Here is a 17,716-nt window from a genome sequence, read left to right on the forward strand (position 1 = left end):
CTAGCTTCAAACAGAGTAGCCAATTTTTTTTCTAACTTAATTATACCCTGAGAGAAAGGGCCTCATGGTGCATGTAACTAAATTAAAACATTAATTAAAATAAAACATGAGCTCAGCAACAATTAAAATGGGAGAAGAAATATATAATAAAATGGTTTTCACGCACATATAGCATACCCCAGCCTCAGTCTCAACGCCCGCGGGATCGAAGAATAGCGTGAAGGCTGACAACCAGGGATTTTCTCCCAAATCATGCCGAATACCCGGGGGCCCACAAATTTCCAAAGGATATGCTGTTTCTCTCAGGGTCAATGTTTTGGAATGTTAGCAGAATTCAGCTTTTGCCAACTTACTCCTTCAAACAAAGACATCTGGTTGAATACAGCTAGGAGTTGGGATGCCCAGAAATTCCTTCCTTCATTAAACAAGTATTTTTTTTTATGTGCTGTTATGCCAGTCTGTGGGGATCAGAAGTGACAATGTGGCCCCTTCCCCAGGGGAACTCGGAGTCCAGTGGTCAAGTACGATGAGGCGAAGGTGACACAGAGGCCAAGATTGCCTAGTGGTCTGGCTTCCACTCAGCTTACTCCTCACTGTTTCCAAAAAAAAACCATTTTGCACTCTCTTCCCTTGCACCTTGGCTCAGGTCATTTTCTCTACATGATTGCCCTTCATCTAACAAAACCCTCCTCGTCATTCAGAGCCCTACTCAAAACCACCTGTCCTGAGACGGTCCCTCGTCTGCCCTGACCAGCTGCCCCCAGCCAACTGCTCCCTTCACCAAGCTTCTTCCCTCCCCACAGACTACACCGCTTGCATGTTGGTACGTGTATTTTGATAAGAACACATCATAGAAAGGGGAACTTTCAGAACAGAAAGGGACCTGGGGGGCAATCTGGCCCACTGTCTTTATTTCCCACATGTAGGGCATGAGAGCTCCAGGGGAGAACCAAAAAGCCCACAAGACACGTGAGATGGAGCAGAGCCATGCTTACATCCGGGGCTCCTTGACTCCCAGGCTGTGTTCTTTCTGTTTCAGCTACCAAGGAACCCCGATCCCCTCACTGGTCATCTTGTTCCTTCAGGTTTCTGGGTAACAAAAAGAGAGGCTGGTCTGGCTGGCAGGATGTACAGGGTTGGGTGGCTAGTATCACTGCAGCAGCAGACCATGGCCATCCCAGGCCCATCCCAGTGGAACATGCATAGTAAACATCACCTCCTGCGGGAAGCCTTCCTGGTTTGTTCAGGCCATCCTGAGCTCCCCTCTAGATCTGTGGTTTAGCATGTTCCTAGAGTAGAGAGGCTGACAAATTCTTACATTCCTGGGCTCACCAACTCTGCAGATCCCAAGAGAGTCGATGCTCCCTGAATCCATTTCCTTTAAATTTGTGATACAAGGGACTTTGAGCAAAAACGGGATTCCACTTCTGGCCATTAGTTCTCTGATGTACAAAGCTGTACAAGAAAGAGCGGTCCACTTGGAGGCTGGGTTTGAGTCCTATTTTGGTACCTCCTGCCTGAGCCTTTCTCAGCTTTGCTCAGTCCTCTCCTTATCTGGCTTTCTTATCCTCCCACCACCGTATTGGCCAGCTACCCATAGCATGTCTTTAGGGCACTCTCAGGAGAGATTGGAGGAGCAAGGCTCCAGTGTGACACAAGCTCCCATTTTCAGTCCCGGGTCTCCTCTTATCGTCTTGTGGCCTCTTAGAGGACATGACAAGAATCTGCCTGCGAATACTGACCCCTTTGGAGTCAGTCTTCATTTCATATCTTGGCCTCTAATAAATGTTAGAAGCTACTCTGGGATTTGCACTTGGGCAGCAGGGGTTCTGGAATCAAACCATCTTTGTTAGTGTAGCACTCCCTGGTTCTTTGGAATTAGGCAGATCCTCGCACTGGGTCCACCTGTACATTCCTGTCCATGCAGCGATGCCCTCTGGTGATAACCTCCATTTCCTTTTCTCTTAGAACACCCTGCCTTTACCCTCAATGTCATTGAAGGTCAACATAAATTGGTCTGACCATTTCTTGAGCCCTCCTAGCTGAGCAGATAGTAAAGAGCCGTGAAATAGTGTGAGGTTTAGCATCCAACAGATCTGGAGTCAAGCCCTTATTCTGTCCTACTTGTGGGAGATGGGGCAAATATCCCAACATTTCTGGGCCTCAGTTTCCACATCTGTAAAATAGAAATGATAATAGCACCTGCTTCATAAGCTTTTGTGAAGATTAAATAAGAAAAATCTATGTAAAATACTTAGCATAGTGTCTGGCATTTAGTAAATACTCAACAAACATTAGCTATAATCACTGGCTATATTGTCATCATTACCTATATCATCATAATCACTAGTCATAATAATAATAGTATTAATAATTCTTTTTAATTCAGACTGTATCCTGCTCCTGTCAAAGAGAGGGCTTCCAGCAGAAATCCCCACCAAAGTCGGGCGCTCTCTCAATATAATCCTCACCTGCCCAGGCTGCCACAGTTATGGAGTGTTTACTAGAGCCCATGTGACATTTGAATTTGATTTAACAACATTTATTAAGCATTTACTGTGTGCCAGGCTCTGTGATAGGCACCTATAAAAATACATAAGACACCCCCTGCCCACAGTCAAGTGGAAAACAGACAAGGACACAACTCAGAGTGGCAGATTCTCACAGGGATAGTCACACTTCGTGATGGGATCATCCCCAATATCACCTCCCCCAGAAAGCCTTCCCAGATTACCCCTGCAGCCTGAATTCTATCCTATGAAGCCTCCACTGTCACATGATTCAATGGATCCTTGATGAGAAGAAATGACTATCCTTTACCCCCTTCTATGCACTCAGCATTGCTGACCTCAAATGGGTAATACCCCAAGGATCCATTTCCTTGGTATAAATGGGACATTTGACGGAAATTAGATACAGATTCTATTCCTTAGTTCTCTGGCTTCAAATGTGAAAGAAAGAACTCTTGACCTGGACGCCACCAACTTGGTTTAATCTCGCTTTTGAGGACTCAAATGAGACACTTCCCTTACTGACCCCAAGGGTCCCCATCTACAACAGAGGGCTGCCTCCTGAAACTATCGTGGTGACTAAACAACATGAGTCACAGTGTGGCTCGCGCATAGTGGGACTTCCAACAAGTCATTCCCATTCTTTCCTGGTCCTTCTCTCCAGAAATGCCACTGACTGGTCACACATCCCTGCAGAGCCTGGACCCCAAGCAAAGGCGGTCAAGTTGCATGCAATTAAAATTTCATTACCTTTACCAAGTAGAGTACAGTACATTTACTAATGTAATTACACTGCAATTCTCAAAGTCAATGAACAATGTGCATTTATGAAGCAGTGTCCTCAATAATTACAGCCACTTCCCTCTCCCTAATCCGCAGTGTCACAATCTCACCCATCGAGGACTTCCTATCACCTGGAGGAAAAGGCCAACTTTCTTGGAAGAAATGTGAAGTGGAGCGGGGAATTGAAAAGCTGCTCTTATTTTCCCTCTCTGACTATTCCAGATGTCCTGATGGCAGACAGAGGACAGTGGAGGGGGAAGGGCAAAATATTCCTTCCTTCTCGTCTAGGTTCCACTATCACAAAACTAACTCATCTTGTTGGGACAAGATCATGAGATACATACACATGGACTTCTGACATTGTCACCCCGTACACATCCCTCACCTGGGCAAATGGCTTCTCTGTGTCCTCTAGGCGCGGCTGTTGACGTTCAAGAGATAAGACCTCAGACTTCAACCCATTTTATGAAACCTGAAGCAAAGCATGAAGGTGGCGCTGCCCGCGATTGTTCCCTAGCACAGCGGTAACAAGACTAAAGTCCCAGCGAAACTGTCATTTGGCCGAGCTGTGCAAGCCCTTCATTCATGTCACCATAGTTGTGTGATGCAAAACACTTTTGCCTTTTCCATACTTTCTCACATGTTATCACATCTGGTTCTCACACTGCTCAGTGAGGGGTGTATCCTTCCCATTTCTCAAGGAAGGAACAGAGGCTTGAAGAGATGAACTGGCTGTCCCAAGGATACGCATCGAGGAAGTTAAAGGGTTCGGATTCGAATCGAGTCTCCTGGGAAGCCTGTCTGCTCTGTGGTGGGAAATGGGAAAAGCTGAGGCTTCCCCAGCTCTTTCCATGGGAGCTTCTGTTTCCAGATCTGACATTTCCTAACTGGGGGACTTCCCACAAGTCACCTAACTAGCTCCCCTCTGGTCCTCACTCAGAGAACCCTTCAGAGCCCCCAAATCATTAGTACAAGTTTCCCACCGTGGTCGTTCATTGTTTTCTGACTTCCACATTAGATCATAGGCTTCACCATCACACTGGTTTTGTTCACCCACATATCCTCGTCCCTAGCAGACTGCTGGACCCATAAAGGTGTTTAATGAGGATTTATTAAACAACTGAATGACTGAATGAATGAATGACCAAATAAAGAGATCTCTTTAGCTGTGTGATATCAGGGAACATACTTGCTGATACTTCGTATCTCCCTTGCAAAATGGCAACTACCATATCTACTCTGCAGGGCTGCTGGGAGAATTAGAGCTAAGGTATATGAAGCACTTAACTTAGTGCCTGACGACATAATAGCTGCTTAATAAATGGGGGCTTTTGCTATTATTATTTAATGAGCACTTCAAGGCAAAGTCTCCCCCGCACACATGCACCATGCCACCTCTGCTCTCAAGAAAATGGGGAAGCTTCAGAAGCAGCACTGAGGGGATGTGTGCTGGGTCATTTTCATACAGAGGAGAAAAGCCCATTTAGCGCCATCCCCTCCACACTGGGCACGGAGCTGGCAACACTTTCTCAACGCTCCACGTTCACCAATACCAATGTGATCGTCGGTTGTGCTCAAACCCCACTGCGGGGTCCCCAGTGCTTGCAGCAGGCAGTACAGAGAGAACTCACTTCCACCGAGAGGCTTCCATTCAAAGAAGAGGGCCAAGTGTTCTTTAAAGCTCAAGTGACCTCATGGGAGCCCTGTTCTGGGAGACTGGAGCCCGAGCCACGGCTCCCAATTGGTTGAGAGCCGTTGGGTAAACCACTTCCCCTACTGGGACTCGATTTGCCCATCTGTGAACCACAGATGACAACACCCATCTCATATGATTAATATTCATAATGCTAATCACAGTGACCAGTAATGGAGGACTTATTATGTGTCACAAACAGTGCTGAGTGCTTGGTCTTGTCACCACGTCTTCCCAACAATTCTTTCCAAATCAGATTATTACCATCCTCTTTATTCAGATGAGAACTGGAGGTTCAGAGAGGTTAAGAAACATGCCCTAGGCAACACAGCATGTAAATGGCAGAATAACAAAACCCAGGATCTTAAGCACCATGCTACCCTGCATCCTGATCAAGATGGGGTGAGACACGGGTAGCCCCAAAGGTATGGGTGGCCCTGATGTCCTGAGGTGTTTGTTCCAATTCTGCCACTAACTTGCAGAGTTCACATTTGAGGCCTCGGGTGCCCCATCTGTGAAACTAGGGTGTTGACTAGGTGAAATCCAAAGCCGTTTTCCATTTACACATCCTGAACTAAGATGTTAGAAATGTGGGTCTATTCTTGGACACAGAGGACTGATCTGACGCCCTTAAACCCCACATGAAGGTGGCGCAGTGCAACACACTGGATATAAGACAGTCAGACAGGCCAGGGTTAGAATCCCAGTTCTGGCTCCTTCCTGGTGGGTGAAATCCCTTGTGCCTCAATTCTCCCATCCCTGAGACAGCAATAATACATCCAACCTTACAGGGCACTTGTAAGCATCAAAGCCAAAGTCCTTACCCTGGCCTATCAAGTCCTATGACCCCACCTCTCAGACCTCATCTCCTCCCGTGCTTGCTCGCAGCCACTCTGCTTTGTCCACACCCTCCTGCCTCAGGGTCTTTGCACTTGCTCTGCTCTTTCCGGAGCAACATTCCTTCAGATAGCAATTTGCTTCTTCATCTCCTCCAAGCCTTTGCTCAAATGTCACCTTCTCTTAGGGCCTTACCTGACCACTCTATTTAAAATTGCAAGCCTCTCTTCCCACCTACCCACAGCCGGCCAAGCCCTCCTCAACTCTTGACCCTGCTGTATTTTTTTCTGTAAGCCTTATCACCAGCTGACATGTGTTGTCTGCCTCTTCCCACTAAAATGTTGGCTTCACGGGAGCAGCAATCTTTATTTCACTACTGTATCCCCAAATACCTAGAACGACACATATTAGGCATCCACTAAAGCCTCATTAAATAAACGAATGAATGAGCAGTTTAATAAGTCCTGCCATTAATGGAACGCTTAGTATGAGCCAAACCCTGTGCTAAGTGTCCTACTGAAGGTGTTTACATATGATGTCATTTTCAATACCTATAGCTTCAAACTACTTGATCTCCCAGTAATCAAGATGCCCTCTCTCTACCTATCATTTTTCACATCCCTGGTTCTCCCAAAACCAGTCTCTCAGATGTGTTCAAGGAACCAGTGAATCTTTTAATTAAAAAAGTCTGCTATGATGAATCTGTTAGTACAGAGCCTTACCTATGTAAAACATTAATAATACAAATTTCATTTGTTTATGTCAGTGCCAAGCATTAATTTTTAATAGCAAAAAGTATGAGTTATGAAAGGCATTAATGCAAACCAAATCACCAGCTGAGGATGAAAAGGAAATCTATTTTTTAGGGTAAGCAGTGGCGATGAAATATTATTGTGGCTTCCAAGCCAGAGGAAGGAAAAAAATATGTCTTCACCCTTCAGCAGTAATTAAAAAAAGAAAAGAAGAAAAAAAAAAAAGACCCAGGTGAAGAAAGAACTTTACCATCATATTAACATCACTTCTAAATTAGAGCAGAAAGCTGTCCCTTTTATCCTGCTGGCTCTCTGGTAGCAATTTCAAAGCAAGAAGTTTAGGCAAAATCGTCCTAATTAATTGTTCACATTGATACTTCTAGGATAAAATATTAATAATAATTTGCTACATTTGCACAGCATAATAGAGTTTACAAAGCACTTTCATTCATTATCTCAAGCGATCCTGGCAACTCTGCAAGGGAGGAGAATGTCTGCCCATTTTACAGATGAGCTCCCTGAGGCACAAAAAAGGTTTGGTGACAGGGTTGGGACTGCAGTAAGTGTTTAGTGAACAAATAAAGGAAAGTGGGAAAGAAAAGGCAAGGGAAAGGGAGGGGAGGAAGATGGAAGGCAGGCCAGCAGGAAGACGTGATAAAGGGAGAGGGAAGGGAAGAAGGGTGGAGACAGCTAATGTTCAGGTGATTCTCCGTCTCCCACACCTGCCCTTCTCCAGATCCATTCTCAGCCCTCCGCTAGGGTCCAGGAAGCTCATTCCTGAGGATTTCTTCACCAGTCTTCCTCCTTCCTGCATTCAGCCAATCGGAGCCCCCCCAGGAGACCACAGGTGGAAGGAGAGAGGGCAGGGGCATTTCTCCTGCCCACCCTGCCCTCCCTGGTTCAGCACCAGCTCTGCAGCAGTAATCCTACCCCTCCACAATTGCTGCTTCCGCCAGGGTGCCCCAAGAACCCTCTGTCCTTCCTCCCTTACTCCTTCATCCTCAGAGACGCTACTGGCTTCCCACTGGTGCTGGTCTCTGGGTGCCTCAGCCTCCTGTGTTTACTCCCTTATCCCTGTTCACACCTTTGTAAGGGGTCCCTCCAGTAAACACGCTTCAGCTGGACCATCCAGAGTTCATCGTGGGTGATTTCTCTTGCCTGCTCGGAACTTGACCTGTACATCAGTTCCCTCACCCCACCATTAGAGATGAAATTGGATTACCAGGATGGAAGCCGATCCAAAACAGAGATCAGCTCTCATTTCCTTGGAGCTCCTTGCCTAAGCCAGTTCACTCAAAACCGATATGTGAACTTATAGCCTCTGCTTTCAGCTCCTGTCATGTTCTCACGGTTACGTGGAACAGTCGGAGGCAGGGGCTGCCCTTATGGAGAAGGTGATAACAACGTGAGCATTCAGTGAGAACCTTCCAGACAAAGAGGATGTCAGTGCATCGATGCTTGGACCCTGTCTAATTTAGTAACGTACACATGTACCTCATGGTGGACCATTTGTATGTTTACATAGCTACCCGTATTATTATCTTCATTTGTCGATGAGGAAATGGTGGCTCAGAGGCTGTGACTGGTTTGCTTTTCTAAGGTCACACTGTTATTATCATTATTAACAAAATTTGCTTTTTACGGAGTGCTGACTCTTGAGCCTCCTCTTGACCAAAATGTGTCATCACATTTAATCCTCTCAGCAACCCTTTGAGATAGTTCTACCCTGTTTCCCCGAAAATAAGACCTGGCAGGACCATCAGCTCTAATGCGTCTTTTGGAGCAAAAATTAATATAAGACCCGGTCTTATTTTACTATAAGACCGGGTCTTAGAAAATATCATATCATATATCATATAATGCCAGGTCGTATATTAGTTTTTGCTCCAAAAGAGCTGATGATTCTGTTAGGGCTTATTTTCGGGGAAACACGGTACTTAATATTCCCATTTCACAGATGAGAACACTGGGGCTTAAGTCAAGAGAGAATGCATCCATGTGAGCCCAGGTTTGCTGGTTCCAAAGCACATGCCCCTCTCTGTGATGTCACATTAATTCCTACTAGACAAGTCCACTGTGTTGTAGCTCTTAATAGCACATGTGGCCTCTACCATGAAATAATAAACATGAATTTGTTCTCAGCCAGCCTCCGAAGATACAACACACTGGGTCTCACAATTCCCCACGACCATATAGAAGGCCCCATCCTTTCTTAAATGCCTTCCCCACCCACTTGCCACATCTCTTCTGAGATTCACGTCTATTTTTAATCTCATTGATGACTGACATGACAAGATAAAATCCTGAGATGATAAAAATAACTATTCCTGGGAAAGAGTTCATCCTATGGCCCTTTGAACCTGATAGATTTTTTAAATATTAATTTTAACATTAATATACTGTCATTGTCATAATATTAAGTGGTACAAAAGGGAATAAAGTGAATACTTTCCCTCTTCTTATATGGTTCCCAAACCCATTTCTCAGAGGTAACCACTATATATAATTTATGTCTTGACACCCAACGGAAATTTTAATGTGTTTTATACAAATAGGATTCAGTTAGACAAATTGTTCTGCAGCTTGATTTTTTTCCTTTAACAATATACCTTAGACATCCTCCTATACCACTACATACACTTCATTCATTCATTCATTCATTCATTCCCCAAATATCTATGTGAGGTACTGAGTATACACTGGTGGATGAAAAGGTCTTCCCCATCACCATCACCTCCATCTGAGCAGCTGACATGTGCTATATAAACCCTTTGCTTTGACCTTCTCTTATTATTAGAACAACCTACGACCTAGACACTATGAACATACCCATTTTCAGGATAGGAAATAGAGGTATAAAGAAGTTAAGTAGCTCACCCAAGGTCACCCTGTTAGTTCCTGGCAGTCTAACTCCAGATCCCAGATTCTTAAGTAAACCCATACTGTCTTAAGGTTCTTGTCCTTACTGAGTTTCACAATCTGGGAGGTAGGCGTGGGGGGAATATACAATAAACACATACGAGTAGCATATTATTTAGTGCCTTATGTCATAATGTATTTAACTCTTCCCCCGCTGATGGACACTTAGATTATTTCTAGTATTCCATGATTACAAGTAACATACAGAGAACATTCCAGTCTACCCTGCACTGGGCAAGTACCTCTGTAAGATAAATTCCTAAAAGTGGAATTACAGAGGCAAACAACATTTGCCTGTGTCATTCTGATAGATCTCTCCAAATGGCCCTCCAAAAGGAGCTGTCGATTTGAGTTCCTGCATGTAGCGCCTCTGAATGCCCATTTCCACATCCTCACCAGGACTGGCTATTAGGAACCACTTCTATCTTTAGTGAAAAATGGGATTTCATTTCTGTTGTTATTCTTTTTTTTTTTTTTTTGAGCGTACTTCTATATATTTATTAGCTGTAGTCACCTTGATTTTGACTCATTATCTTGGGAGAGAGTGTGATTTCATGGAAAGAACTTGAGATCAGGACACAAGAGATTTGGGATGTAGTCCTAGTACCAAAACTTAGTAACTGGTTGGTCATGAGTATGTCACAGACCTCAGAGTTGGGGTCCTGCAATGGAGAAAACTTGGGGGCTGCAGACTCCTCTGGGCCCACCATGGTGAGAAGCTGAGAGGGGCTCCCATCTGCCAAGCTGAGAGTTCTGCCAAGGCTGCCTGGAGGGGTCAGCTGGAGGATTTGGCCGTGCCACACGAGGTGCTTCCAAAGCCTAGAGGACGTGTTTGAAATTGATAGCCTCCACAGGGAGACCTGTTGGAATCACCACGTTCACTCTGAGCTGACAAGCCACAAGCTGGGTCACTAATAACCGACTGAAGTGAGGGAGACTCAGTTTCCGTAGGCAGTTACGTGAAGAAACACACTCTTCCCTTCCCACGTCCCACCTCCCGCCTCAGTGCTGGAGGGGACCACGCGGGAGAGAGTGGACCTCTTCTCACACACCCCACCCCAGCCACTGAGGTCTCAACTCTAGACTTCGCAGGGTGGTGAAGGGAGCTTTGAATCTAACAGGAAACTGGAGTTAGAAACATAAACAGACCTGAATCTTAACCATCAAAATCGGACTATTTTAATGCCAAAAGTAACTGAAAGTCTTGGAATCAGCCTGAGCTGTCGTTAGGAGAGCCCTCTACTCAGCACGAAAGTGGGGGTGCAGCGGGCACAGCTGCTGGCAGTTATGAGGGGGGAAATCAAAGCCGTTCGTGTTTATATCCCAACCAGTTAAGACTCTTCATTATTAGTAAATAATGAGAGGATTGACTCAGCTGATCTTTTCTACTTCTCTAATTCTGAGATTACATGATTTATTCATTCATTCGATGCTCATTTGAGAAGCACTTATGTACTAAGAGCTGTGCTAAGCTGTGAGACTACAGAAAGGAAGAGTGTTCTCTCTGTCCTTTAGGCAATTGCCACCCATGGGGAAGATGAGCTCGACAAAGCAACGGCCGCACCATGCAGGGCTGCAGCACAGAGTTGTGTCCAGAACCCAGTGGGAGGAAGGGACCAAGGGAGTTGGGGAGACATCGAAAAAGGTAAACTGAGTCTCATATGAGGAAAAGGAGTTTGCTGCTCAAGAAGTGAGGAGAGAATATTCCAGCTAGAAAAAGGGCTGTGCTATGGCATGGAGATGTGGCTGGTACTTGGGGGAACTGCAAAGAGGACAGGGTGGCTGGAGCAGGAGTGAGCAGGTGGGGGGCGAGGGAGAGGATCCTGCACAGCAGGGTGGGAAGGCCGGCCGAGGAGCTGGACTCAGTCCCCGAGGGAACGAGGAGTCATGAGAAGTTTGGGGTCATGGTTAGAATGTGTTTTGAATAGATGATGCTGGAATCCAGTCTGGAGAAAGAGTTGCAGGGGCTGAGAAGAGAATGGAAGCAGACCAATCTCGGCTTCTGACATCTCCTGGGTGTCCGAGGGCCCTGAGGACACAAGTCCAAAAAAGCCCCCTTGTCGACCATGTCTCCTGTATCTACAAGCTTCATCAAAAACACAGCAATTTTCTCTCCTTTGTGGAGACACTATCCGAGTGCAGTCCTGTCGAGAGAGCCAGGCTGAAATAGGAGAAGTAGTGGAATGAGGAGAGGAGAGAGGCACGTGGCTGTCACAGCTGTAAATTCTGCCATATTGAATTTCTCTCAGAGCATAACACACAGCAATGCTGATGAAGCCCCTTGCATAAAACACAGCTCCTAGATTTGCTTGAATATTCCATAAGGAATGGTGTCCAGCAGGACACAGAAGAAGTGACCACCAACCTCGGAGCACATGGCAAAACTCTCAAGAGAAAGGAAAAAGCATCACCCTTGGGAGAACACCCTCCTTTCACAAATCAGTCTCAGAGATCACAGAACAGCACCCTCCATAGTGGAAGGGATAGGCATTAGTGTCCTTACAAAAGCTGTTTTACTGTGTGCTAGGACAGAGCAAGAGAGAAAGAGGGGGATCTGGGGACTGTTGAATGTGGTCCTATCCTTCAGGTTTAAGCAAGTAAACAACAACTCATAAAGACTCCACAGAATCCCCACATAGGAATCCAGATGTGCTCCTGTGGCATCTTCATCGTGTGCCCCCAACTCTGTCCTTCAGCATGAAACCATGGGCCTATAATGTTCTGAGAACTCTACATGGCCGCCTCCCTGTCTTGGCACAGACCCAACCCTTGCAGCTTCTCTTTTTCCTAGGTCCTTTGAAACTTCTTTCCTCAATGCCTTCCCAGCTCCCCCAAATAATTCCTATTCACCTTGTGTCCATGAATTGTCAATAATTGTCAGCCACATCTGGTTCTTCTGGAGGATACGGTATTTAGATCACAAGTGCAAAAGAGAAGGGGGTATCCATTTCCCAGAGCTGCCATAACAAATTACCATAAACAACAGAAACGTATTCTCTCCCAGCTCTGAAGCCTCACAATCTGAAATCAGGATGTCAGCAGGGCCATGCTCCTTCTGAACGTACTAGGGGGGATCTTTCCTTGCCTCTTTCTAGCATCTGGTGGTTCCTGGCAATCCTTGGCTTGCAGCTGCACCCTTCCAATCTCTGCCTTCATGTGGCTTCCTCCTTCTGCGTGTGTGTGTCTCTATGTTCTCTCCTCTTCTTATAAGGACACCAGCCATTGCATTCAGGGCCCCACCCAAGTCCAGTACAACCTCGCCTTCAATTAATTAATTTCATCTGCAAAGAATGTGACATTCTGAGGTTGCAGGTAGATAGGAATTGGGTGGGGGATGGGGATCCTTCAATACAAGGGGTGAGATTCTTTGGAGAAGTGCATTAAAAAGAAATCAGACATTTGTACTATGAAGATTAAGCTCTTGCTGGAATTTCTCCAGTACCTAATCACACTAAAATAGATTCTCCTACCTGACCTTGAGTGACCTCACCACAGGTTATTTTGTGTGAATTTCACTCCAAGAAGTACAAGTCAGGAAATGCATGGGTGGTAGGAAAGGGGACCTTCACCGCTCATGTGGTTGAGGAAACAGGCTCAGAGAGAAGCGAGTGGGGCTTTTCCAAGGGGTCTGGAAGCCGCGTCCCCTGACTCCAGGTTGGGCTCATTCCACATCACCACACTGCCGCAGGAAAACAGGTGTGTTGTCTCCACATGGCTAAACATTGGGACCCTTAGGGGACAGTGCCAGTGACCCAGAGAGAATGAGGGAGGCAGGAGTTGGTTTCGCTGTGCTGCACATGCCTGAGGCCTGGGGCTAGCATCCGTACAGGCAGAGGTGAGTGCCAGCCCTGGCCGGGAGACCACACAATGTTTTCTCAGCTTCCAGATGGTTCTACCTCCTATCATGGAGCCTGGCAGTGAGTCCCACCCATGAGCTTGAGTTGGAGAGGGGAAGGTGGTCTTACAGCATTTATAAAATCTTTTCTAGTCAAGGTGCACTGATTTTGATCCTTGCCTCTGCCCACTGGGGAAAAGCGGGGAGTCAAGTGGTTTCCAGAGCTGGAGAATGTCAAAGATGCTCAGGTCAGCCTTGAGTTAGTCCAGGTTGATGGAGAAAATGACAGCACCAGGACACTCAGCTCAACTCCTTTCAGGGGAGAGTCCACATAATCCCAAAACGAGAGAGAGAGAGAGAGAGAGAGAGAGAGAGAGAGAGAGAGAGAGAGAGAGAGAGAGAGAGAGCTGCCTGGCGCCTGGAAGGTGCAGTCACTCAGGAGGGGCTAGCTGGTCTGAGATTGAATCCTAAACCCGCAATTACCTGCTGTGCAGTCTCCAGCAGTGCCCACTCCTGTCGGCCTTAGTTTCCTTACCTATGACTAGGAGGCTATCCAGGTGGCTATGAGGGTTGAATGAAATAATGTATTTTTAGAACGTATTTACACACCTGCCTTGTTCCAGAAAGGATTTGCAGCACCTACGAAATAATGTAGACACAGCACTTTGCACACTGCTTAGCATGTAATAGGTCCTCAATCAACCTTAGCCTTCCTTCCCAAGGAAAACCTCAGCAATTCTGTCTAATTCAATGTGGAGAGAATGCAGCGGCCAAAATGAATTAGGGAAATGTAGATATTTTTAGAGAAAAGTAGTCGTAGTAAGTAGATTACCTATTCTTTGAATAAAAGAAACAATAACTTTGGAAACTAGGTAACAATATGAAAAATGTTCTGATATAAGTAAAAAGGCAGTGAAAATAAAATAAGATAAATTTTATCTTATTAAAAGGGGTCAGGGAAGACAGTGAATAACACTGCATTTGCATAAGGCTTTGTACAATATGTCCATCTAATAAGATAGAGAAATGTTTACCTCTCCTGCTTCCCACCCCTTCCAGAATTCCTTTTGGTAAGAGAATGGCATTTGTGTGGGTAAGTTTTGGGGGAAGAAGTAAGCTAAGGAAGCTACGCTTTCCCACAAGCCCCCACACTTTGGTCAACTTACTAACGCATGCACAGTTTGTGACAGGAGGCTTGCGAGGGCATCAAGGAAAGTGGTTGGACTTTGTGCTCAGACTGATGCAAAGATAAATAAAAATAATATGTGCAGACATAGGGTCATGAAGCAGAGCAAGGCCAGGGAGCAGCGGAACACAGAAACTGTCAGAAGTTATGAGAACAGTTCAAACACTGTTGAGGCTTTGAGTCAGAGAATAAGGGAGCCAGTGCTGACATCTGGGTTAGATTTTTATACACGGACAAAGATGTAAAGAAAAAAATGAAAATGGCTGACATATTACATGAAAAAAATTGTGGTTGATTTTCTAATACTTTTTTTCCACTTATAAAGTCATACGTGGGCACTGCAGCACATTTGAAAAAATACAGAAAAGCATAAGGGAGAAAAAAAACACTGCTAATATTTTGGTATGTGTCGCCTGAGTCTTTCTTCCATGCATATGCATGTTGGCTTGCACACTTGCCCATGCACACACACACTCGAATGTACAAACTCACATACATCAGATTTTCCGCCCTCCACTTTTTCTACTCAACCACATACATGAACATTTCACATGACATTAAAGTTCTTCTAAAAAAAATGCTCAACATCACTAATCATCAGAGAAATGCAAATAAAAACCACAATGAGATATCATCTCACCCCAGTCAGAATGGCTACCATCAACAAGACAAATAGTAACAAGTGTAGGAGAGGCTGTGGAGAAAAAGGAACCCTCATACACTGTTGGTGGGAATGCAGACTGATGCAGCCGTTATGGAAGGCAGTGTGGAGGTTCCTCAAAAAATTACGAATAGAATTACCATATGACCCAGCAATCCCTCTCCTGGGTATCTACCTAAAAAATCTGAAAACATTTATACATAAAGACACGTGTGCTCCAATGTTCATTGCAGCTTTATTTACGGTGGCCAAGACATGGAAACAACCAAAATGTCCTTCAATAGATGAATGGATAAAGAAGTTGTGATATATACACAATGGAATATTATTCGGCAGTAAGAAAAGATGATATAGGAACATTTGTGACAACATGGATGGATCTTGAGAGTATAATGCTAAGCGAAACAAGTCAGACAGAAAAAGCAGAGAACCATATGATTTCACTGACATGTGGTATATAAACCAAAAACAACAAAAGAACAAGACAAACAAATGAGAAACTAGAACTCATAGACAAGACAGACAATAGTTTAGTGGTTACCAGAGGGTAAAGGGGGGTGGGGGGTGGGAGATGAGGGTAAGGGGGATCAAATATATGGTGATGGAAGGAGAACTGACTCCGGGTGGTGAACACACAATGGGATTGATAGATGATGTAATACAGAATTGTACACCTGAAATCTATGTAATTTTACTAACAATTGTCACCCCAATAAATTTAAAAAAAAAAGAAATAAAAGTAGAAAGATTAAAAAAAAAAAGAAAAAGTTCTTCTATTTCATTTTTAATAGCTGCGTATTATTCCATACTATGGGAGTGCCTGATTTGACCAATCCCTTGATTTTGAAATTCACTATTGTAAATAATGCCCCAATGCATGTCCTTAAACCTTTGCTCATATACACATGGCTATTTCTTCAGGATCCATTTCTAGAAATAAAACTGCTGGTCCAAAAATAGGTATATATTTAAGGCTTTCATCACATGTGGGCAAATGTGAGTCTACCGATACTGCACAACCAGCCATACATGAAAATAAATGTCCATTTCCTCGACATGCTCACTCAGCACTGGGGACAGTAATCTTCCTTCATCTTTGCCAAATTTAATGAGTGAAATGACATATCAGTATTGTTTTTTGTTTCTTTGTTCGCTAGTGAGATTAATTATTTTCTTTTGATTACAAACTATTGGATTTTGTATTTCATTTTTTGTGAATTACATATTCAGGTACTGTGCCCATTTTCTTCTTGGAGCTTCTTTTTTAATTTTCTTTGTATACTTCAAACGTTTGTCTGCCATATATGTTGTAAGTATTTCCTTGGTTTGTATTTAGTTTTTAAATTTGTTTATGAAAATTTTGGAGCATAGTAGTTTTTATTTTATTTAGTTAAATCTGTTAATATTTTATTATATGCAATTAATACTTAGAAAGGTTTTCCCCATTCTGCAATCATGTAAATATTTATTATTTTTAACCAAATATGCTTTCATTTCTAAAAAAATGTTCTTATCTTCAGTCTACCTGAAATTGAGTAATCTATATGAAGTAATGATCTAGATACAAGTATTTTATAAATAGCCAATCATCCCAACACCATTAATTGACTGATCTACTCTTTCCATTAAAGTGACATGCCACTTCTATTATGGGTGGCATTTCATAAGGCTTTACATAGCCATGAAGTTCTTTCTGTTTGGCTGGGTATGAAAATCTTGAATCACAAATTTTTCTCTCAAAATTCTGTATAATTTGCTACATCATCTTCTAATAGTTTTGCTTTCCATATTTTTCTATCCTCTGAAAAATTTTACACAGAGTAGGAGTTATTTGTGTTATCAAGGTTTAGAAGGATTTGTCTAACCACCTAGGATTTTGTCATTTGGGGAGGTAGTTCTTTGAGATCCCCTCTCCCGCCCAAAGCTCTCTCATATTTATTATCATTTTATGTCACGTCTACTTATGTCATTTTTATCTTTTCTAGAAAATCATTCAATTTATCCAGATTTTCAAATTCCTTAACAAGAAGTTTTACATAGTATTTTATTTTAATTTCCACTCTTTCAGAGTTTAGATTCCCTTTGTCCTATTCAGTGTTGAATGCTTATGTTTTATTCTTTTTATAACTGTTAGGAATACCAAAGATTATTTAGTATTCTTCTTTTTTAAGTTAATTTTTAGATTTATTTCCCAGTTTGACCACTCTTCTCTTTTCTAATTTGTTAATTTCTTGTTTTAAATGTATTCTGTTCTTCTTTCTACTTACTTTGGGCTAAGTTTATGGTCATCTCCCCCACTTCCTGAGTTAAATGCCTAGTTCATATTTTTTTTTCTCTTTCCTGTCTGATAAGAAAATTGTTCAAGGCTACGAATATTCCTTTGGGTAAATCCTTGGTGATATTCCATCAGAGTTGATATGTTGTATTCTCATTGTTAGTACATTCTCCAGAGTCTGTAATTATCCTTTGTTTGATTCAATCATTGAATAAAGAGTAACTGAAATTCCTCCTTATATCATCCAACATCCTTCTCGGGTCAA

The sequence above is a fragment of the Rhinolophus ferrumequinum genome, chromosome 12 (genome assembly GCF_004115265.2).
Source record: "Rhinolophus ferrumequinum isolate MPI-CBG mRhiFer1 chromosome 12, mRhiFer1_v1.p, whole genome shotgun sequence".
Classification (NCBI taxonomy): domain Eukaryota; kingdom Metazoa; phylum Chordata; class Mammalia; order Chiroptera; family Rhinolophidae; genus Rhinolophus; species Rhinolophus ferrumequinum.